Source organism: Elephantulus edwardii, unplaced genomic scaffold (assembly GCF_000299155.1).
Source record: "Elephantulus edwardii isolate Elephantulus edwardi_28Jun2011 unplaced genomic scaffold, EleEdw1.0 scaffold00211, whole genome shotgun sequence".
NCBI classification, from domain to species: domain Eukaryota; kingdom Metazoa; phylum Chordata; class Mammalia; order Macroscelidea; family Macroscelididae; genus Elephantulus; species Elephantulus edwardii.
In genome coordinates this window covers 785,666-811,045 of record NW_006399961.1, presented here as the reverse complement: position 1 = coordinate 811,045, position 25,380 = coordinate 785,666, and the positions used below count along the sequence as shown (strand labels likewise).

The following is a 25,380-nucleotide window of genomic DNA, read 5'->3' as shown; positions in this document are numbered from 1 at the left end:
TGATCTTGTATCCTTCTACTTTGCTGAATTGGTCAACTACGTCCAATAGTTTTTTTGCTGAGTCTTTAGGGTTTTCTAAGTATACTATCATGTCAGTGTGTTTTCAAAGGCAATTAATTGCGTGGGAAGAGATTGCCCATCTTTCTCCAGAGGAGCATCTGGTGGATTCCAACTGTGTATACCTTTTAGTTGGCAGCACAAAAAAGATAGTTTGTCATCACAGTGAGTTGAATTGACATAGTGACTACAATGGTGGGTCAAACACCCCTTTATATTATTTACAGGGTCATTTTGCATCAAACAGACTCAAGGACATGTAATAATGACAACATCATGAGGGTTCTATGAGACAAAATTCACTTGATGGCTTCTTACAACAAAAATGGCCACTCTGAGGCCCATCGGTGGTTCAGTGGTAGAATTATCCCCTTGCCTGCAGAAGACTCACGCTCAAATTCCAGCCATTCTGCTTCCCACATCTATTTGTCAGCGGTGGTATAAATTGTTATGTGTTCAGCTATTAAGCAAAAGGCTGGTAGTTCAAACCCATCCAGAGGTGCTGGGGAAAGTTTGGGAATCCATTAGGCAAGGGTCACAGCCTTTGGAAACTCTATAGAACAGTTCTACTCTGAAACACACAGGGTTACCAGGAGGTGGAATGGACTCTGTGGAGACTGGTTTATAGCTGAACAGTTTCAGTAGAGCATACAGACTAGAATGAATGAGGCAGAACGTCTTGGTGATCTACGTCTGAAAAGAAGCTGTCAAACACACTATAGATGACAATAGTCAGATTCATAACTGATTCTGGGGATAGTACAGGACTAAATAGCATTTTGGTCTACTTTTGTTGGGCATGGGGTTACCATGGGTCAGGGCCCATTCAGTAGAAGCTAACAACAACAACATCATCAGCAACAACAACATCCCACCAAAGTACAACACTCATAAGAACAGACTCCATCCTACTTGCCTGCAGGGAGTGGAGAGGTGGGGAAAGGAGGTGCGTTCTGACTGCAATCCTTTCCTGCTCACTCTGACCACAAAGAGGACCCAAGGAAACACCTCTGAAAAGGAGTGACAGGCACCCCAATAACAGAGGAGGGGAGGGAGAACAGAGCCTGGAGTTCCTGTAACTTCTTAAGAGGAAGATGTGGTCACAGATGCAGCTGAAAACAAGACCCACCCAGGGTCATGACCAGCCTGGGAAATGTGATTTCTGTGAATTGTTCCAAAAGGCTTTTTTGGAGGTAATCTTTCGGAGGAGCTCTGGTGCTGCAGTGGTTAATGAGCTGTGTTCCACAGGAGAAAGATGGGCAATCTCTTCCCATGCAATTTACCACCTCTGACTAAAGCAACACAACATTAACCTTTATGGAAGTATATTGTCATATTTACCTCCTTATTTTTACTAGTTTATTTACAAAATTCTAATACAAATTGGAACAAATTCTTTCAATTTCTCTCAGCACCCCCACCCATCAAATTGTATAATCCAATGATTAATCCCCTCTTCCCCCTATACATCCACATCCCTTTGCTTCCAGCCTCTCCCACCCCTCCTGGATCCTTACACTCTTTCTACAATAACAGTCTTATACAATATTTATCCTTGTGGGACTGAGTTAGTTCACTCATCATAATGCTCTCCAGTTTCTCCCAAGTTAGGTAATAATTTATGACGGTATTGCTCCTGTGTGGTGCATAGTATTCCATTGTGTGAATGTACCATCATTTCTCAATCCGTTAGTTTGTGTTTGGACATTTGGGCTGTTTCCATGTTCTTGTGGTGGCGAATAATGCTGCTATGTCACATTTACTTCTGTGGCACTGCTGAGTGGGTTTGAACTCTCAACCTTTAGGTTAGTACTTGAGGTTTTGGGGGATGCCGGATGGGCAAGGGTTCTGCGCAGTTCAGGCAGGAGAGGAGCAGCCCCTGCACTCAGGTATAAGGCAGCAGGGGAAGTGATGTGGTGGCACTTAATACACATGAAGATGGAGGGAATCAGAACTGGCCTGGTCTGAGGGCACCTTGCCTGTGAGGGAGCCTGACGGAGGGGCGCCTCCCAGAACGTGTTCTTTCCCCTTCAGTACGAGGCAGAAGGCGAGGGATGAGCAGGAGCCATGACAGCCTTACAATAAGCTGGTTTGCAGCTCAGGACAAGCAGGGAAATTTCCAAATCTCCTAGCAGGAGGGGAAAACTACCAGAACCAGGAGGGAGGCTGAGGCTTTGAGCCAAAGGGCGAGCCCAGCCCCAGTTGGAGGAGCTTCTTTCAGAGACAGTCCCTGCTCCCACCTGACAATAAAGGTGGCATTTATGGGATGTTTATATGTGGTCGACTCTAAGCACCTGCTTAAAAGACAAACAAACCAACCAGACTGTGCTCCCAAGTTGATTCCAGCTTGTATATTACACAGCAGATCTCTATGTGGCTAGCTTGGCTGCGATCTTTATAAAGTTGATTGCCAGGCTGTTCTTTTGTGGCACCACTGGGTGGGTTTGAACTGCTAACCTTTAGATTAATGGCTAAACACAGAACATTTGTGTTACCCGGGGCTGTTCAAGTGTAACAATAGTCTTGCTGTAGTGCTAATATCATCCCTAACTCACAACTGAGAAAACTGAGATGGGACTCAACAACTTTCCTGAAGTCACACAGTCCAGGTCAGCCTCAGGCTAGAGTCCATTCCTTGAGACACTGGCCAGACTTAGGGGAGGCCTTGGGGACAAAGGGACAATGAAGACCCAAGGCTCTGCTCTCTAGGAGGCAGGGTCATGAACCAGTGATTTCTACCCAACTGTGTGAATGAACACTGAAGAGGCATGAGAAAGAAATGTCATAGAAACAAAGAAGAGTGAATGGTAGAGGCTGGAGGTGGTCCCAGTGTAGTGGGCAGGGCGTTGGAAGACCATCGTGGACATTGGCATTGGGCTTTTCCAGACATGCAGAAAACTGACAGTAGAGGAAAAGGCATTTCAGGAAGTATCCACAAGGGGAAAGGCTCAGAGGCATGAAGATTCCTTTATCATTCAGAAAACATCAGGACAGTAGGGACAAAAAGGACAGAGGTGGACAAGGGTCTTGGGAGGGCTCCATTGGCCAGGATCTCACGTTCGAGAACCACTATAACCAGTGGCTGTCACACTGACTTTGCCTCCCGGAATGTCATCTGACATAGTGATGAGGCCCTCCGGTTGGACAAACTGAAAATAAAATTGGGATGAGCTCTGGCCCACTGACGTGGATGGAGTAAAGATTTCAGTCAAAGGAGGCCATTTATTTCCCAACACAGCATGCCTCAAAATTAAGAGAAACAGCTGCAAACATCCATCAATAGTTGGAATATAAAATATATAAATTAAGAATCTAGGAACATTGGAAGTTGCCAAAAAGGAAACTGGAATGCATAAAGAAGAGCTGGAATGGACGGGTATTGACCATATTGAAGAGGATAATCTTATGGTCTTTCATGCCAGGAATGACAAATTGAAGAAGAATGACGCTGCATTCATTGCCAAAAAGAATGCTCCAAGATCTTTCTTAAAGCACAGTGATGTCAGTGATAATATTCAAACACATCCAAGGAAGATCTGTTAAAACAACTATTATTCAAATTTACACACCAACCACTGCATCTAAAGATGAAAAATTGAGGATTTCTACCAACTTCTGCAGCCTGAAATTGATTGAGCATGTAATCAACAGGCACTTACAATAACTGGTCATTGTAATGCAAACATAGCAAACGGGAGAAAGATTGGTAGTGGAAAATGCGGGCTTGGTGAGAGAAACAAGATCAGAGCTTGCCTAATAGAATTTTGTATGAACAATGATTTATTTAGTCTAAGTATCCTTTTCTGCGAAGGTGTGTTTTCTGGTTTGGGGTTGAGACTAGTGTGTGGCCCTTGCTCACAATAGGGTCGGAGCTGGTTGGATTTGGTCTCGCCTTTAATAAGGCTTTTGGGCCCTCAGGCCTGGTTTTTGTGGATCTCCCAAATAAAACAGGCTGGGAAGCAGGAGTGGCATCCAATTCCAAAAAAAAAAAAAAAAAAAAAGCTTTCCTCCAGAAACCCTATGAAAGTTTTGCGTTCAAGACTTTCGTTCACAGGGTCACTATGGGTCGTCTATGACTCTACAACACTTCACCCCCCTCCCCTTTTAAAAATAAAAACAGCAACTATACATGTGGATCTTGGGCACACACAGGAATCCAAATAAACAGCATCCGTGCAAAGAGATAATGGAAAACTCAATATCATAAATGAGAACAAGGCCTGGGGCTGCCGCTTGCAGAGACCCTCAATTGCTCATATGCCATTTCCAGCTGTAGATGAAGACAATGCAAACAAGCCTGCAAGATCCTACGTTTCATCTTGAGTCTATCTCTTCTGAATTTAGATATTTGCCCAAGAACAGATTGGAGGCATTGAACACACAAGTGACAAGTTCAGACAAGTAGTGGGATGGCTTCAAGTCATGAAAAAGACAGGAAAGAATGAGAAGACCCAAATGGGCATCAGATGATTTCAGAAATGAAGAGCTTTCCTTGCTGACTCAGCAGCATGAGGAGAAACAACTGCAAACATCCATTAATAATTGGAATATGTTGTTGTTATTGTTTGTGGTTGGATCTGACTCATAATTGACCCTCCAACAGGTTTTCCGAGGGCGTAAAGTATCAGGGCGGCGACTGCACATCTTTCTTTCATAGAACAGCTGGTGGATTCAAATCGCATGCCTTTGAGTTGGCCGAGCAGCTTCTTACCACTAAGCCACCAGAGCTGAATTAAGAGTTTAGGACACTTGCTTCAGAGAGTATAGAAACTAATATATAGAAGAAATGAATATAGATTTCAAAAGTTTGGCTTTAGAAGGCAAAAATAAAGCATTATAATAACATTTGCAAAGAACCGGGGTAAAAAAAACAGAGAGAAACATACTTGCTATTTCTCAAACAAACAAACAAAAAAATAAGGGGGAGGAGATTAAGCCTCAAATGGAAATATTGAAGGATTCTATGTGCAGAATTTTGAATGACACAGGAAGCATCCTAAGAAGATAAAAAGAATACACTGAGCCACAGTGCCAAAAAAGAATTACTTGATGTCCAGTTCAACCACTTCAGGAGGTCAGAATCAATAGTACTGAAAGGAGTCCAGTTTGTATTGAAGACTTTGACAAGAAAACAAGCCTCCAGGAACAGACAACATATCATTTGAGGTATTTAAACAAAAAAGACAAATAGGGTGAAAAGAAAATCTACTGAATGGGAAAAAAATTGGCAGTGACATCTCAGACAAAGGTCTTATAAAGTTTACAGAATCCTACAGGGCCTCCACAAGGAAAGGATTGATATCCCATTACAAAATGGGCAAAAGATATGAAAAGATTTTTCACAGAGGAAGACTTTTGGATGGCCAACAGACACATGAAGAAATGTTCAAAATTACTAGCAATAAGAGAGAAGCAAATCAAAACCACAATGAGCTACACTGTCTCACTCCATTAACAGTGAAAACTTTACCAGGACAGCAAGCAGTATATGTTGGAGAGGCTTTGGAGAAATTGGAACTCTCATACACTGTTGGTGGGATTGTAAAATGGTATAACCACTCTGGAAGGCAATTTGATATTTCCTCAAAAAGCTGACCATAGAAATTCCCTATGATCCAGCTATTCTGCTAGGAACATACCCCAGGGAAAATAGAACTGAGAAATGGAGCTTTGAACACTAATGTTAATAGCAGTATTATTCACAACAGCAAGAAAATGGCCACCAAAAAAATGAATGGATTGAGAAATTCTGGGCTATTCATACAATGGACTACTATGCAGCACTCAGAAGCAATTATTTTTAAAAATACTATATAACATGGCTCTCTCTGGTCCCTTCCTGGAGTCCTTGCCTTACATCCAGTGCGAAGACCTAACATTTGGTGCACCAAACCTGGGAGAGGAGTCGAGGCATGTTGTGCCCTGCTCTCTTTGAGGCAAGTGTAGCGTCCCTCACTCTCTCTTGAACCTATCAGCTTGCACGGTGTCAGGATGTCAAACAATTACTCCAGGAACACGCAGATTGCTGCATACCCAGAGCCTCTCCTGAAAGTTTAAACCAGACAGCTGGAGTCACCTCATCAAATGACATGCACCTAAACCTCTTCAAGACAGACCTTACACAATCATCCTAATGACCTCACAACAGTTAAGGTCAATGGATTAAAGAAATGACCAACTTAACAGTGAACCAGCTGCTATGACATCTATATTCTTTCTCCTGGCTACTGATCCTGGGCCAAACCAATCCAGCCTCTGAGCCCCAGATCTTCATCCCTGTTCAGCAGGAAGTAGCTGGAATAAAAATTGTCGCCCTTTTTCTCACTAAAGAGGCTGGGATGTCAGGTCCAGACCAAAGTCAAGGGGGAGAAGGAAGGATTCAAAGAATACATGTCAACAAAGGGAGTGAACAGCCTCACCTGGCTGAACCATCAACAATAATGAAATGTCTCTCCCTTCCCTCCCTGAAGACCCTGCTACAAAAAGCTGCCCCACTCCACCTTGGGTATGGTTTTCCCTGGTCTATCCCTCTCTCCAGACCAAGGAATCTCCCCTGGGAGCTCCCTTAATAAAGCTGCTTTAAGCTTAAAAAAACCCCACACTATATAACATGGGAGAGGTTAAACAGCATTATGCTGCATGAACTCAGTCTCATAAGAACAAACACTGTATAAAACCATTATAGTAAAAATAGAATAGCTAGTAAGACATATATATAAAAGTTCAAAATGGGAAGAAGAGTGGGCAAGGGAGCTGAGGGTGGGGAGGGAAGGAAATCATGGGGTCGCAGAGTGTGGTGGGTGGGCGGGGGGAGATGGTGAAAGAACTAGAAAAGATCCAGTGGCCACCTGGAAAGATGGGGTTATACTGGGCATAGATCAATGGTGATTACTTTTATAAAACAGTGTAAGGGAATGACTGCATAAAACCCAATGTGAATGAAGGACTGTGTGAAACACAATTTACATGAATGAAACACAATGTATATGAATTTCGTATACAAAGCAATATAAAATAAAGTTTTAAAATAGTAGAAATAGATTCATAGTATTTAATTATACAACATAAAATATATATGAATGACTGTATAAAATACAACACACATGAGTGAAAATACAATGTATATGAGTGATTGTATGCAAACTAAGAAAAATATGTTGAAATATTTTTTAAAAACCCAGAAAAGCATAACTAGACACAGTACTCAAAGTGTTCACTCATCAATGTCAAGGTACTTGGAAGACAGTTAACTTGCCACTCACTTGAAGAGATCCGTATTTATGTCCAGTTCTAAGAAAGGTTATCCAGCAGAAGGCAGAAATCATCGAATAATATCACTAATATAACATGCAAGTAAAATCTTGTTGAAGAGCATTAAAAAATTAGTTACATTGTGACAACAGGCATTGACAAGAACTGCCAGAAATTCAAGTTGGATAGAAAAGAACACGGAATGCAAAGTATTATTGTTGACCGAAGAAGATGTATCTTGGTTTAAAGCAGAGAACACCAGAAAGATGTTGGTTGACCTGTGGTGTTTTGTTATTTTTATTTTTTTTTTAAATTGGCTTGCTTACAAAATTTATATACATTGTGTTTCACACTATTCTTCACTCACATTGTGTTGGCCTGTGTTTTACTGGCTACGCAAAGGCATTTAACTGTGTGATAACAAATGATGGATGACATTGTGAAGAAGGGGAACTCCAGAACACTTAATTGTGTTCATGCAGAACCTTTACATGGATCAAGAAGCAGCTATTTGAACAGAACAAAGGGCTACCACATAGTTTAAAATTAGGTTAGTTATTGTTGTAGTTGTTATGTGCCGTCGAGTCGCTTGCAACTCATAGCAACCTTATGTACAACAGCCCTAAACTCTGCTCTGCCCTGTGTCATTCTCACTGTCTCTGACACACCCATCCTGATTACTCCAGTCACTGAATCAATCCACCTCATAGAGTGTCTTCGTCTCCTGCTCCGTCCCTCCACCCTCCCAAGCATGATGTCCTCTCTAAGTACCAGTCCCTCCTGACCACATGTCCAAAGTTAGGTTATGTATTAGGTAATTATCATTTCATCACACTGAATCTCTCACAGACTGCCAAAGAATAAACAATTGTGTCTTGGGGATAGTGCCGCTAGCCCCTGAGAGGAAAGGATGATGAAACACTGTCTCGTATCTCATATAGTTTGGGCATTTTGTAGGAGAGGTCAGCCCCTGTAGGACATTATATTTGGAAGGGTGGGAGATCCTCAAGGAGCTGGATTGACACAGTGGCTGGAGTGATGCTCTGGAGTGTAGCAGGGGTGGGATGAGGATGGGGCGGGATAGGGTGGGGTCCAGGAGGTCTGCAGTTTATAGAGTCACTATGAGTCATGTAAGTCAGAGTTGAATTCTACTCCATTTCGTTTTTAAATGTACCCAGGAGCTCCTTATATCAGAAAGGAGTTTGCTGCCAACCCAAAGGTGTACAATTGGAATCCACCAGCTACTCCTCAGGAGAAAGAGAAGGAAACATCTCCAGTGCGATTTACAGCCTCCAAAAACCCATCAGAGGGTCAGCTCTGAGTCAGTTCTGGCTTAATAGTACACATCACCGCCACCATCACCATTACCACCACCATCACCAGTGCTGTCTCCAAAAGGGCATGTTGTCATCACATGTTGTCAAGTCTGAACTGACTCACAGCAGACCATCTACTGAGTTTTCAGAGGCTGTAAATCACATGGGAGATGATTGCCCATCATTCTTTCACAGAGCAGTTGGTGGAGTTGAATCACCTGCTTTTGGGGTTGCAGTGCAACTTCTTACCCTCTAGGCCATCAGGGCTTTTTCTAAAAGGGTATGGACATGGTGAATGTATTGTGTGCATGTGTACGAGTGTGTATGTCAAAAGCATTGGTTTCCAAATGTACGCATTAAAACTATCTCACAAATGGATTTTTCTCTCTTGGCATTTGTTTAAATAAACCTAGAACCGCACATATATGAGTTTAAGGACTTCACTCATCTTTCAGAACTACCTTCTGAAGCATTTTGGAGGAAAGGGTAGAAAGTCCTGGGTTTGTTTGAAAACTATCCGGGGTGGGGTGGGAGATGGAGGAGTTGGGGTGCAGAGATGACAAGGCCAAGAGTGTGCTGAAGGTGTGCATATGTGGTGATCATGTTCCTCTCTTCACTTTGGGGATTTTAGGATATCCACATTAAAAAAAACACCCCAAAACATTAAGAGGGATGCTTTTGCTGGTCCCTGGGAGTCTGGAGACATTCACCATCAAGGAAGGGAAGAATGAGTGACGGGGAGGCAGACTTGGAGCCGAGAAGGAGCCAAGTTGTAAAAAGGCTTGTAAACGATTCTGAGAGGTTTGGACCTAGTCCCACACTTGATGGGAAACCCAGCGAAGGAGTTATAGCAGTGACACCATTAGATTCTCCTTAGGGAAAGAGCACGTCGAGCTAGTTGGTGTCTGGAAAATGGAAAGGGGTATGTGTCTGTGTGCATGTATGTGCACGCGCACGTTGATGTCAGGCAGAGGGCATGGCCCAAGGCCACTAGAAAGAGGTCAGACATGGTCAACCTGCCGCCTCTTTCAGACAGTCCGGAGGCTGTTGTGGCTGTTATTTCATGAGGAAGGATGTGAGCCAGGGCAGCGGCCATGGGAAAGAAGGGACGGAGGGTCTGTGCCAGACCTTTTGTATCTGTGTCTTCCCAGCACCACACTCTATTAAGAGTATCCACTACAGTAAGTCAGTGTTGTCTTTATGCCACGAGTCGTCAGCTCGTGGTGACCGCATGTACAACAGGATGAACTCCTGTCATCATCTGCATGAGTATCAATATATGTGAGCCCATTGTTTCGCCTACTGGATCTGTTTATCCCACTGAAAGTTTCTGTGATTCCTTCTGGCCCTCTGCTTTACCAACAATCATGTCTTGTTCTAGCTATTGGTCTTTCCTGAAGATACATCCAAAGCCCAAGTTTTGCCGTTCCAGCCTCTAAGGCATTTCTGAGGATATTTCATCTAAGACTGATTTGTTTGTTCTTTTGGCAGTTTATGGTACATTCAATATTTATCACAACACCAAATGCATCATTTCTGTCTTCCATTTTCATTGTCTCGCATTTGCATATAGAGAGATTAAAAAGACAATGGCTCAGGTCGAAGCAAAGATGTCATCAAGGTGGCAACCTTGCCAGCTTTTTCAGACCTTAAAGAGCTTTATGAATGAGTCCACAAGGATTACTTATTGACTGTCTCTGCAGGGAGACTGTTAGCTGCATGATGATGTCCACAGATCAAGCTTATCTTACTCCCTTATCCTTAGACTCTGGCACAACGCCTGGCAACAGTCAACTGTTAATTGAATGAATAGATGGTTGTCCTTGACCTCTAAATCTTTGACAGAGCAATGGATGAATCCAGTGCAGAGGCTGACACTGTAACCCACTGCTGTCTGGTTGATTCTAACTCATGGTAACCCTGTGTGTTACAGAATTGAATGGCTGGTAGTTTTCTGTCTAGAAATAAGGGCAGGTAGAATGTTCCTTAGAAGTGAAGATGGTGAGGGTTTTGCCGCATGTACTTTGGGGATGTTATCAGGAGGGCCTGGTCTCTGGAGAAGGACATCAGACGTGGTAAAGTAGATTGTCAGAAAGAAAAACAAGAAGATCCTCAATGAGACGGGTTGACTCAGTGATTGCAGCAGTGGGCCCAAGCACAGCCATTGTGAGGATGGCACAGGAACGGGCTGACTTTATTCTGTTGTGCGTGGAGTTCTAGGAGTCTGAGCTGAGTACTGAATATATTCCACAAACTGCTAAAAGAACACATAGACATGCCTTGGAAAAAAACACAGCTAGAATGTTCCTGGGAGGCAAGAATAGTAAAGCTTTGTCTCTCATACATACTTTGGGCATGTTGCTGGGAAAAGGTATTCCCTGGAGGCAGACCTCATGCTCCGAAAAGCGATGTCAGTTGAAAGAGAGGAAGACCTTCAATGAGATGGATAGACACAGGAACAGCAGCAAAGGGCTCAAGTGGGTGAGAGGCGACGACAACGGTACAGGGTAGGTCAAGGGTCAGGCCTGCTGTTCATAGGGTCACTATGAGTTGCTCTAGCCTCCACGGCACCTAATAACAACAGTAACAAAACCAACAATAGCAAACAACATTCTTAACAGAAGCAGATTGCCAGACCTTTCTTAAATGACACTTCTGATCTCCAACAGTTAGCTTAGCCGGACACAAACCATTTACACCACTCATAGCTGTAGTCGTTTTGCTGTTAGGTGCCATCAAGTTGGGTATGACTTAAAGTGAGCCTAAGCACAACAGATCTGAGCCCTGACCTGTCCTGTGCCAACCTCACAATCTCTGACACACTCGAGCCCACTGCTGCAGTCACTGTCAATCCATCTGGTGGAGGGTCTTTCCATTCTAATCATGATGTCCTTCTCTCAGGAATAGCCTCTTCTAGGAACGTGCTGAAAATATTCACCATCCTTGCTTTCAAGGGCCCTGTGGTTTCACCTTCTCCAAGATGTATCTGTTTGTTCTTTTGACAGTCTATGGTATAGTCAGTATTCTCCTCCAGTACTGCAGCTCAAAAGCATCAATTCTTCTACCACCCTTCCTCTGTAGTTGTTAGTGGCCTTCAACTTGATCCAGACTCAAGATGGCTTCACATGTGCAGACTAGAACTGCTCCACAGCATTTTGCAGACTAAAGCCTTTAAGAAGCAGAGCGAAGGCTGCATAGTGGAGTGGACTTGGGGGGAGGATTAACAATGAAAAAATTTTTTCTTTTACTTTTCAAAGAGAAGACCGAACTGGAGGGGAGGGGTGGGCAGGGAGAAAAGTGCAACAATGAATGAATGGAAATCCAAAGTCTCTGTAAGTTTTCATTAAAAGTAATAATAATAAAAAAACAAACAAACAAAAGAAGCAGATCACAGATCTAGCCTCCAATGTGCCCCTGGGTTACTTTGAACCACTGACTTTTCAACTAGTAGACTAGTAGTCAAGTGCTTAACCATCTGTGCAACTCAGGGGCACATCGTTTGTGGTTGCCTTGAGGTGCCGTTGAGTTGGCTGGGACTCATAGCGAGCCAATGAAGACTAGATCGAAATCTTGCCCGATCCTGCACCATCCTTATGCTCTGGGTCATACTCAGACCCATTGTTGGAGTTACTGTATCAATCCACCCCATCGAGGGTCTCCCTCTCTTTTTCTGACCCTCTGCTTTTCTCAGCATAATATATATTCAATCACAAATAGCCATGGAGTTTGAACTGACTCTTAGCTGACCCTCCAGTACATTTTCAGAGGCTATAAATCGGACAGTAAGAGATTCCCCATCTTTGTCCTGAGGACCAGCTAGAGGATTTGAACCACCAGGCTTTGGGTTGGCAGTACAGCTCTCTACCTGCTAGACTATGAGAACTCCATTTGATAGATGGTGATCTCCCATAAATATCCGAGGGTTGAATTGAACTGATGTGAAACTGCAGAACATTGGTACCCAGATGAGGAGGGAGGGTTTCAGGTCTCTTCTTAGTTATAAGCAATTTCCTCTTAGCCTAAGAATTCAAATAAACTCAGTTGTTGCCAAGCAGAAAGGTCTGGGAAAAACACAAAGCACAAGGTTTGCCCACTAACATGTCAGCCCTGGGAACGGAGGTCTCCTCTCTCCCTTGGCTTCTGATGAGGTGCTTCCTCCATTTCAGATGGACGGTGGCTTTCCCCCTCTTTCTAAACACAAGAAAAAACAAAAAGTGTCTGGATGCTTTTAAATTAGGCAAATGAGCAAGGGCAATGCTCATTTGCAAATGTATGGTGTGCCCAAAGGCCTTTGGAGTGAGTGTTCAGAGGCTGCATACCAGAACAAAGAGGCCCCCAGGCTCCTAAATCACTAATGAGACAGGACAATGTTGGCCCCTGGGGGCTTCGATTCCCCTAGGCCAGCACGAGGAGTGGAGGCCCCAAAAAGTGGAAAGCTGGCCTATAGCCCGAGGAGGTCTCAGCAGGAAGGACACTCCTACCTGGAAGAGCTGGAAGTTCAAAGTAGGCCACAGCCCTTGATTCGTACCCCTCCAAGTGTTGCTAGTGATGGAGGAACACTGGGCTCCCCCTCTGTAAAATTCCAGTAGACTTGGGGGAAGGACTACATAGCCATGAAAGAGTTCTTTTCCTTTTCAAGGAGAAGAGTAAATTGGGGGTAAGGGGTGGTCAAGGAGAAAAGTGCAACAATGAATGACTGGAAACCCTAAGTCTCTGTAAGCTTTCACTAAAATTAATTAAAAAAAAAAACACCCAACCATGAGCAACAACAACAACAAATTCCAGGGAACAGACCCCACACCAAGCATTTCTTCTGAACTTCAGTTTACCTGTTGGTTAAATGAGTCTAAGCAGAAGGACAGCAAATGAACAAACATTTTATCGGCAGGTCCGTCACTACCTTCAAAGGAAGCGGTGGGTTTGACAGCCCCATAGCCCTGAGTGTGGCTCCTGGGTCAGCAGCAGGAGCACCTACTTGTTAGAAAGGAGAATCTAAGGCCCGCTCCTTGCCCAGTTAACTAGATTCTGCAGCTTAACAAGGTATGCAGGTGTTTCGTGGGTACATTAAAGACTGAGAGCCACACAGGTGGGGCTAAGTCACTTTACCTCTGGACCATTTTTTGCCAGAGTATATACCTACTTATGTTTTTGTATATGCAGCAAATACATCCAAGGATAAGGTAGAGACTACAGTGGGAAAAGGTTTGTTGCTGTTTTTTTAAATACTTGTTTACTTAACAAAGTTCTAACACATTGTTTTTCACACTGGATCTTTCCATTTCTTTCACCCCCTTTCCCACACCCATCAATTGTGTGACCCTATAAATACCCTCCATCCCCTGCCCATCCTCACCCCTCTGCTCCCTCCCCTCCTTGGATCCTCATACTTTTTCTACAATAATAGTCTTATACAGTATTTGTCCTTATGGGACTGAGTTAGTCTACTCAGCATAATGCTCTTCTACCCCTCCCAAGTTAGGCAGTGATTTACAAAATCATTGCTCCTGTGTGCTGCATAGTATTCCATTGTGTGAATGTACTATAGGTTCTCAATCCATTCGTTTGTGGTTGGACATCTGGGCTGTTTCCATGTTCCTGTGATTGGTGAAAAACACTGCTATGAACATTGGTGTGCAAGGCTCCATTTGTGCCTCAGTTCTCATTCTCTCAGGGTATATTCCAAGCAGTGGTATAACTGAGTCATATGGAATTTCTATATTCAGCTTCCTGAGGAAATGCCAAATTGCCTTCTAGAGTGGTTGTACCATTTTACAACAGTGGGGAAAGTTTTGAAAACTTTTTTGCCATCACCAAACACTTTGAGCTTGGAGACTGAGAACCCCAGTCTCAGGAGACATTAAGATCAATTTGTACAACATAGTTCAAGAATACAGTTCACAAAGGTAATGCTCTATGTCCTACTTTGGTGAGCAGTGATCGAGTCTTAAAAGCCAATGAGCACCCATCTAAGATGCAGCTACTGGTTTACAACGAAGATAATCAAAGACTCAAGGAAACCATTAGTCCAAATGTCTAATGAGTGATGTGAATGCTAGCCTCAACTATCTTGACACTAGAACTAGTTGGTGTCTGGCTCAGACTAATATCACAATAATAAGACCTGGACAGAGCAAGAGACAAAAAAAATTTAGAAAATGGAGATTTGTACATCAGTGTTCATAGCAGCATTATTCACCATCACAAGAACATAGAAACAGCCCAACAGCCCAAATGTCCAACCATAAGAGAATGGATTGAGAAACTGTGATACATTCACATGGTGGTATATTATGCAGCACTTAGGATCAATGATTTTAAAAGATACTACATATCTTGAGAAAGGCTGGAGAGCATTATGCTAAGTGAACTAACATAGTCTCATAAGGACAAATACTACCTAAGACGATTATTGTAAAAATAGAAGGATATCTAGTAAAACATACACGGGAACTCAAAGGAAGAAGGGGTGGGAGCAGAGTGGTGAGGATGGGTAGGGGCAAAACCACAGGGCTGTACAGTTTGGAAGGTGGAGAAAGGGAGAGAAGGATCTGGGAATGATCTGGATGAAAAGACAGAGTAATGATGGGCAAGGCCCAATGGTAATTAATTTTTCCAGCTCTCAGGTGCATAACAAGTGACTGAAAAGACCATGGCCTAAATCAGGTGCACCTTAGTTACCAAACTGACATCATTGCTCCTCAATTATTTGGAGAGGTCGACTGTCTCTGTGCAATATGTCTCCTGGTCTCCTGACTCCTGGGGACAAGTGTAGACAGAGTCTTGCATCTGAGGCAAATGCTTCACTCAGTGTAATCTCTGATCTCAACATTGCACCATCTTTGTCTCGAGACAGGTTGAAAAAAATCGAAACTGTCCCTGTTGAGTAGATAATGACCCAGAACCGCCTCGCTGGACTTCCAAGGTCGTAATCTTTAGGGAAGCCGACTTCCGCATCCTCCTTGGAATGACTGGTGAGTCTGAATCACTGACTTTTTGGTTAGGAGCCCTGTGTCTAACCATTGTGCCACCAGGGTGCTGTTTGTTAAAGGATCCCAACCCAACTCATGGCAATCAAGTTGATTCCAACTCGTGGCGACCCTCCGTCTGGCGTCTGAGGTTGTAAATGGTTATGACAGGAGACTGTCCTTCCTTCTTCCTTTGAACAACTGGTAGACTTCTTTCAGTTAGCAGTCAAACACATATGTAACGCCTTCCTCCACCTATCTGTGGCAGTCTCCCCACAAATCCCACCTGCCCTCCTATGCCTGCCACCAAGCCCAGCTGGTTCTCTCAGAGGTGATGGCCCGGCCCCTGACATATGCCACTTCCAAGTTCATTGCTCCTTCTCCCTTGCATCCACTTGGTCAATATTTATTGATCTTTTCACCCCATGCTAGACACCACGTTTACAGCAGTGGATGAGACCCCTGCCTTTGTAGAACATGTTCAAGCAGAGAACATCAAGAAGGGTGACATCTTTATAGGAAGAAGAAGGGACTCAGGTCCAGGGTGTGGTGACCCATCTCTGTTAGAAGGAGGTCTCTCCCTGAGCTTTGAGGGCTCTGACAGGAAGAGATGACCCAGTGCTCAATGGTTTCAGATGTGACTCTCCTTCTCCACCTCCACAGGGTCCCGGAGGTTTTCCTGCTTCCAAGGACACTGTGGCTTCCCTGCTCCTCACAAACGACGCCCCCCGAGTGTGCCGCCCCTGCCTTCGATGAGACAATCCTCGGAATGTCCTGCCAAGATAAACTGTTTGGCCTTCTCCCTTGCAAGCCGATCCTCTTCTGAGTCGGAGGGACAATGACATCACCGCTCCCTCCCTGGGTTGGGGATTTGATGGTCAGCATGAAGTCAGGGTTGGCCTGGTGCCCGCTCTTTGCCAATACCACAGGGAGGCCTGGGTAGGGAGAACTGGAGTGAGGCAAGCTTGTGGGGGTGGTGGGCTCCAGGAGGTCCCTGGTGCCTGGGAGGGGCTTCACTTTCAAATCTCTTGCCAGCAGTTGGGTGTGGCTTGCTGGACACCAAGAAGGGTATCATTGTGGTGGGGCTCAGCTGACGTCCATGGCTACACCTCTATCCAGCTTCATCAGATGTGAAATATTGAAATGCTTTCATTCTCATAGGTAATTTTTTGGGGTGTTTTTTTGCCTCTGCAGCCATCCTGGCCTCTCCCATGAGACATTTCTCATAATTTCTACCTCTGAGCACCTCAAGGGCCTTGTCCAGCGGCCCTCTGACGACTGCTGTCTGTGCTAGAAAACTGTTTCTATCAGGTTGATTCCTACTCAGGAGGACCGTGTGCATTCCAGAGTAGATCTTCTCCATACAGGTTTCTTGACTTCAGTATTTAGGGAAGCTGATCACCAGGCCTTTCTTTCGTGGTACCTCTGTGTAGATTCAAGTCATCAATCTTCAGGTTATCAGCTGAGCTCCAACTGCCTGTGCTATACCTGTAGATAACTCACTTTGGCTGTTACTCCAAGGTGAGGAGTAAGCTGTGAGGACTTCATTTGGTTTTGGAGGGATGAGCATTTGCAGGAAGATACCTACTATGAGCTAGAGGTAATGCCTTCTCCTTAGCTTCCCAGGTCTGGGTATTATTAACAAGAATTCCCTCCTGCAGCAGTGGGATTAGTGTTTACTTCATCAAGGGTTGATGCTTTCTCCAGCCCACAGCTGGAAGGCACCTCAAAGGTGTCACAGCCTTGCCCATTCATTACTTAAACAAGAATTCACCGTTTCTTTTTTTCCCCGATGAAGGGGCTTGCTCAAGGTCACAGAGCAAGTCTGTGACTGATTAGCCTTCTGACTCTGCTGTAGGTCATGACGTCCAAGGAGAGCGAAGACTTTGCCTTCGAGGGCCACAAGCCCTTCCAGATGTTCTCCTGACCCATCATCAGCTGTCTTTCTACCCTTCGTCAGTCTGGAGGCAGAGTCGACATTGTCCCTAGTGTCAGGGGATTTCAGACGCATCTTAGGAGACTGTAGCTTCTCTTCGCTGAATGACCTGATACATGTGTGAGCAGAGGTCTCAGACTGACAGCCGTGGGTCCCACTTGACCTGCAGACCTAGTTCATTGGGCCCACTCAGTGTTACTGATGATTAGGTTCGCTGTGTTTGTAAAGTGGGTCATTTCATATAAGAACTTGAATGGGGCCCTTTCACGAGATCTACCATCTCGTGCCCAGGAATCTGCCAGATGAGGTTACATTCTTTTAGATGGGACATGGGCTCCAGGTGACTCTTGCTCACCTTTCCTCCTCAGCTGGGTTCACCCATTTGTGGGCCTTGAGATATTTAATTTTGCCATCACTGGTCTCGAGTTTTCTCCATGCACGGTACCACATTGCTTCTCATTTCTTGGAAAAACTGTGGTCCAGATGGAAGACATAGAGCATGTTAATATCTTTATATTTTTACCCATTAGTATTTGGATGGAGCAAATGGTTACCATGCTCGTCTGTGAATCACACAGTTGAAGATGGAGTATATGAAGAATGTGGCACCAGGATTGGAGGAAGACTCATCAACAGCGTGTGACATGCAGATGATACAACCTTGCTTGCAGAAAAGGGGGGAAAAGCCTTGAAGCACTTATCGATGAATTTCAGAGCCTTCAGCCTTCCTTATGGATTACACCTCAATGAAAAGAAAACACAATTCTTCACAACTAGACCTATTGATATAATGACAGATGGAAAAACATTGCAACTGCCGAAGATTTAATTTTACTTACATCCACAATCAATATCCGTGGAATCAGCAGTCAAGAAATCAAACCACATCGTGCATTGGGAAGACCTGCTACCAAGGACCTCTTTAAAGTGCTAAAGAGCAAGGACATCACTTTAAAGACTAAGGGATGCTTGTCCCAAACCATGGTGTTTTCAATCACTTTACCTGCATGTGAAAGTTGGACAGTGAATAAGGGGGAATAGATGCTTTTGAATGAAATCCAAACATACCACGGTCTGCCCAGAGAACCCACAAATCCATTTTGCAAGGAGCGCGTGCAGTCAGAACATTCCTTGGAGGTGAGGATTGTGAATCTTTGCCTCAGACACTTTGGCCATGTTATCAGGAGATAAAAACAACTTCATTATTGATCAAATATAAGGACAGTGGTGAAGAGGAAGACCTCGAACAAGAAAGATTGGCAGTGGCTGAAATCATGGGCTCAAACACGACACCGGTTGGGAGGGTGGGCAGGCTGGGGCAGGGTTTGCTCTCTGCACATACTGCTTTTGTTGGTGTGAGATGTCAAGTCAGAACTGACCCACAGCTGACCTTACAGAGGGTTTTCAGAGGCAATATGAAGGGGGTGATTGATTGCCCATACTTCTCCTGTGGAGCAGTTGGTAGATTCGAACCACGTGCTTCTGGAATTACAGTGCAGCCTCTTACCACTAGGCCACCAGCACCAGAACTTTATAAGCTGGATTCAACTCAGTGGAGCTTAGCAACATCACCGCCACATAGCAGGTATTCAGTAACTGCGTGCTGGAAGAATTGGAACTTTTCTTTCTGGCAAGAACTGGTCTTATAAAATGGAATGTCATGAGTGAAAGGAAGCACCTGGTTGGCTGGAGATAATCTTCACATTAAGGTGCCATCTCTCTCCATAGCCTTCAATGGGTGGGGCCTTTCTTTTTGGAGGACTCTCAGTGGCCCTTTGTGGACACCTCTTTCCCATGTAGGGCATGCTGCTGGCTTAGGGGTTGGGGTGTCAGGGAGCCTCAAGGCTCCCCCCCCACTATTCCTCTTCCAGCCCTGTTATGTAAGTGGGTGTGACAGCCCGGTGGCGGGTGGCTTCCTGCAGCAGTGGTGGGGCTGGGCATCCGAGAAGGCTGGTCCAAGTTCACCGCAGCATTCTGAACTCTGGGAACACAGGAAGGGCTGTGCTTTTTAAGCGCCCTTTGTATTCAAGGAGGGTTCAGAGCCCACGTCCGAGGGGAAACAAACCCAGGAAAACAGATGACCGGCGGGGCAAAGACAGTGGGTGCATTTGCTGTGACTTCTGAGAATCTGAATGGTTACCTCACCTTCTTAAAGGCGCATGCGCGGGGACACACACACACACACACACACACACACACACACACACACACCCCAAGATGAACAAACCCAATCATGTACACATCTGCAGGATAGACGCACAGACACACACCCTGATGTCTGGACACCGACATAGGTGGCCATTTGGAGACACCTGTTGTTTTAAAGTAAAAAGGTTCACAGATGGAGCGTATATGTGCAGGCTGACATACACTTTGTCACATTTGCAGGCGCACACACACATTCACACAGTCCCTCTCACAAGCACATACACACACAGACTCAAACACCATCCGATGCTATCTCATACACACGCAGGCACATTCACACGCACTCACTTCCATCACACACACTCAACTGTGCATCCACACAGTCATTCTAACACATCTGAGAAACACACACTTACACACTATCACACATATTCGCATACAGCCACACACTATAACACACCCTAACTCACTTGATCACCCCATCCCACATCCTCACAGACTCACACTCTTGCAGCATTACTCACACTCATGTGTTTACAAGCTCACAAGCTAACACACACTCACACACACATTAACACATTGCCATATGCACACACTGTCGTACACACTCACCCATTCACATTCTCACAAGTTCACACATATACACCCACACACACAGTCACACTTTATCCCCCCAACTCCACGTGTATAAACAGGAGAATTTTCCTTCCAGGCCCAAGGAGCAAGTAGGTACCTAAGGACCCTCTGTGTCTATGAAGGAGACCACCCTGCCCCGCCCCGCCCCGCCCCCTCCCAGTCCACCCCTGCCCCGCCCAGCCCCACTCCACCCCACCCCTGCTCCCTAGCGTCCTGAGTCTGGAGAGAACCCTCAGTTAGACAAACTGTTAAGAAGGCTCTGTGGGTGGAACTGGCACCGGTGCTTTCTGTTTTTCCTCCTCTCTGGGCATTTGTATCTGTAAAAGGTTGGCTGCACAGTGGAGTGGACTTGGAGGGAGGGATTGTATAACAATGGAAGAAGTTTTCTTTTACTTTTCAAAGAGAAAAGCGAACTGAAGGGGAGGGGCGGGCAGGGAGAAAAGTGCAACAATGAATGAATGAAAAGCCAAAATCTCTATAAACTTTCATTAAAATTAATATTAATTAAAAAAAGTGAGAGGGAAAAAAAAAGGTTCCACTCCTTAGCCCTCTTTAATTTACAAGTTTCAGTTCTTCCCTTGAAGAGTAAGCACATTACGATGGAGGAGAAGAGAGGCAGGGAGAGGGAGGGAGAGGCCCCCTGGAGAAAGCAGGGAGGATGTTACTGTGACCACGGCTTCAGCCCTGCCCTGGAGGTTTGTAAACAATGCTGACAGAGTAAAGTCCCTCCGTGGTGCCAACCATGGGAGGATTTATTCACCCAGGCGGGAGTGCTGGAGGACCGAGGGGAATTGGGCTGCTCGACCGAATGTTCGAATCCCCTGGCTGCTCTGAGGGAAACGATGGGCAATCAACTCCGAAAACCTGATTGGCTCCGAGTCAGCTCTGACTCAGTGGCAGTGAGTGAATGCGTGAGTGAGTGAGTTCACCCGGAGGTGTCTGCGAAGAACATCCTAGCGGTCTGCCTCTGAAAAGTCAGCCACTGCAAGCCCTTGGGAGCAGTTCTACCGGGGCACCCAAGAGGTCATCGCTAGTAGTTATGGACTCAACAGCCAATGGCAACAGTGGGCAGACAAAGCATAGTTCACAGGAGCTGGACGGAGGAGACAGGCAGGGAACCCCTGGGGGACCGAGTACAATTCTCCTGACAACATACTAGTAAAGTTTTGAGTTAAAAAGACACTCGAGTCTTGGAATAGGAATTGGAAGACCCAGAGTTCTCCCTCCGGGCCCTTCCTTTGGTGAGGTCTCAGTTCCTCTAATTGAAGTTAGGAGGTACTATTCCTTGGAGAAGGATATGATGCTGGAAAAGATGGAGGGTTGGCGGAGGAGAGGAAGACTCTCAACTAGGTGGATTGACACAGTGATCGTTGCAATGGGTTGTTGTGTCTCAGGAGGTGTGAGGATGGCACAGGCTAGAACAGGGTTCAGAGCTGTTGTTTCTAGGGTCGCTATGGGTCTACTCAACTCAATGGTACCTAACAACAACAACAACTAACTGAAGCAAGAATCGATGCCTATGTGTTGGAGAAGAGTAGAGTATTGAAAATTCCATGGACTGTCAAAAGGACAAACAGATAAGTCTTGTAGAGTCTCCGTGGAGACAAAGATGCCAAAGCTTTGTCTCACCTACTTTGCATGTTGTTGGGAGAGGCTGTTCCTTGAGGAGGGAGATTATGCTTGGAAAAGTGGAGGCTCAGTGAAAGATGGGAAGATCCTCAACCAGATGGATTGACCCAGTGACTGCAGCATTGGGTTCGAGTGTGACAGAGATTGTGAGGATGGGACAGAATTCAGATCTCTCGTTCATAAGGTTGCTATGAGTTGTACCCGACTTGATGGCACCTAACAACAATAACAAAGGAATCAAGGAGTATCGGTGGCTTAATGACAAGGATTTGCACTGTCAACCCGAAGGCACAAAGTTTGAATATACCAGCAGTTCTGCAGGAGAAAGATACGCAATTTCCTCCTATATGATTTACTGCCTATGAAAATCCGCTGGAGTGGTGGCTATGGGCTGGTTTAGATTTGATGATACACAACAACAACAACAATAATTGAAAATGACATCATGCAAGGTCCTGAAGGAAGGTGGGCTTTGAGGGCCCTCCAGGTGGGAGAGAAGGCCCCACCTGACAGGAGTTTAGTTCTGGGAGCTGTTAGGAGCTCTGAACCTGGAGTCCCAAGGTGAGCTTCCGGGAGGAGGTCATCCCTGTGCACTTCGAAATCTCCATGATGGGACCTGAGTCCATGACAGCAGATCACATGCCTGGTGGGAGAGGAGGCTTCTCTGATCCTTGGTGAACTTGTACAAAACTATAGGCAGGCCATGAAATGAATGGCAGGCCAGGGAAATGAGATTTCGACTTAGGCGGGGTCGGGAGAGAGGCCCAGCTGATGTCTGAGTCACTGACTCACTCACTGCCCTCCAGCTGGAACTGACTCAGAACTGATGCCCAGCAGGTTTCTGGAGGCTGTAAATCACACGGGAGTAAATTGTCCTTCTTTCTTCCAAGGGGCCACTGGTGGATTTGAACCACCAGAGAATCACGGCCTTTGCATTAGCTATGCAACTCCCTCCAGACGGTACCGCCTGAGCTCCCTAATATTAGGACAACAGATCTGAAATTACTCAAGGATTATAAAGCCTCATTTGCTGCCCCTGTCATACTATATACAAAACCAGCATATAAATTGCCATGTGCTGATAACTGAGAACATGACCACACATGAGTCTCAGAACGTCTCAGTGGGCAGATTGCTGGGACAGCCAGCTCTGGATTTCTTGGGTGGGGGACACGATTTGGTGAGAGGCTGGTGGGTGGTAGTTACTTTCTCCAACAGCTAATTTTCCCCTATAAACACTAGACCTTAGATATTGCCCCCTTCTCTCTTTTCTGTCATCCACAGGTTTAAACATTTCTGAAAGCTTCTTCTTTATATTTTGCCAAAGCATGTCTGCCACCATCTTCTTTGGCCACTTTCCTGGTCTAAAATATCCCTTTGTCTGGTCTTCAGAGGCCCCCAGGTAAAGCTGTACTCTGGGATTAAGAGCACGCGCCCAGGGGGGAGGGGTGGGCAGGGAGAAAAGTGCAACAATGAATGAACGAATGGAAATCCAAAGTCTTTGTACGTTTTCATTAACATTAAAATTAATAATAATAATAATTTTAAAAAAGGAGCACGTGCCCAGGAGAGGGCCAGAGCTGACCAATCCAGACCTGTGCTGAAGTCAGGCAGATGAGGCAATTGTCTCAGGTACAACATTTAGGGGGAGTCCATAAACTCAGTAATTAAAACAAAAATTTAAAATACTAGTAACCCAAAGTTGAGCCTCTCTGGTGCTTCAATTCCACCAGGTGCCCTTAGAAAGATAGGCAGTCTCCTTCTGTGTGACATCTAGACATCTAGTGGAGGGCCAGCTGTGAGTTGCTTCTGACTGGCCAGCAATGAATTAAGTTGATTTAAAAACTATATATAATCCAATCAACACCCATGGTAACAGCAGTCGAGAAATCAAAAGATACGTTGCACTGAGAAAATCTGCTGTCAAGGATCTTTCCAACAAGCTAAGGAACAATGATGTCAGTTTAAAAGACGAAAGGAAGCCTGATCACAGTCCTCATATCTTCAATTGTTTCTTATACATCTGAAAGTTGGACAATGAATAAAGAAAAAAGAATATATATAATTTCTTTTTAAAAAAATTTTATTATTTTTGTGTGAGTGTACCGTCAAATCAGATCTGATTGGTACAGGAGGAGATTGTCCCTCCTTCCCTGGCAGAGCATCTGGTGGATTTGAACTGTGCACCTCTGGGATTGTAGTTGCAGCTCCTTGCCACTAGGCCACCAGAGATACCCAATATATATAATTTCAATGAATATCAGATTTGAACCCTGCTCCATCCAATGTCAGCCTCACCATCTCTGCCACATGACAGCCTGTTGTTACAACCACTGTATCAACACCTCTCATTGAGGATCTTCCCCTCCTTCTCTGACCCTTCACTTTTCTAACACGACGTCTTTCTTCAAGGACTTGCACCTTCTAACAACATGCCCAAAGTATGTGCGACCACGTTCCACCATCTTTCCCTTAAAGTTACTGCATTCTGTCCAAGCCATTTATTTGTTCTTTCCTTACAGTTGCTGCACTCTGTCCAAGCCTTGTATTCGTTCTCTTGGCCATCCATGCGGTAGCTAATGCTCTTCTCCAGCACCTCCACTCAAAACCACGGTTTTGTCTCCTGTCATCTTTCATTCACTGTCCAACTCTCAGAAGCATAGCAAGTAATTGAAAAGTCCATGTTACTTTACCCTAGTCCTTTGCCACATTAGGATTTGGCTCTTATCAGCTGAGGCATACCTTGCATTTTATTCATATTGATGCATAATTTACATACAGTAATGCGAACGTATCTCAAGAGCTGTACACCACAGAGTCAACGCCAATTCTAAGCGACCCTGCACATGGAGCAGAATTGCCCTGTGACTGTTTTCTAGGCTGCCGTCTTTATGAGGGTAAATTGCCTCGTCTTTTTGTCCCATGAGCGCTGGTGAGTTTGAACCTCTGACTTTTGGTCAGCTGCCAGGCTGTTGCACCAGCAGGCCTCTTTATCTGAAGGGCCCAGCTCCATAAATGTTTACATCTCTGCACAGAGGGGTGACCACTAGTTAAACACGCTACGGGACGGTCCTATCACTTCAGAAGGGTCCTCTTTGTGAGCACTGGCATTCTTTCCTTCGCTTTATTTTTGTTGTTGTTGGAAAACGTGGATGTCATAATATTGGCCATTTCAGTGTTTTTTAAAGGACATTCTTTCTAGCTTAAAACCCTTACCTGGGTTTTTACTACTGTTCTGTTACCCTAACCCCTGAGGGAGGGAGGGGAAGTGCATCCTGACCTTCTAATGGGAGCTGAACAGGTCTGTTTTATGACCTTAAAAAAAAAAAAGCAGCTGGTGTGGTGTTGTTTGTTTTTTCCTCAAATTCTGTTCTGCCTGGCACCCCATATTACTGGACCTTCTAATATTAGCACTGCCCTGAATTTAACAGCAATCCTGAGT

The 25,380-nt window shown here is 44.9% G+C and overlaps 1 protein-coding gene across 2 annotated transcripts in view; it reads right to left on the bottom strand.

Annotated features, from left to right (window-relative positions):
- SYN3 (synapsin III) overlaps positions 1–25,380 on the bottom strand; it is a 785,331-nt gene that overhangs the window by 159,430 nt on the left and 600,521 nt on the right. The gene's annotated exons all lie outside the window — the stretch shown is intronic.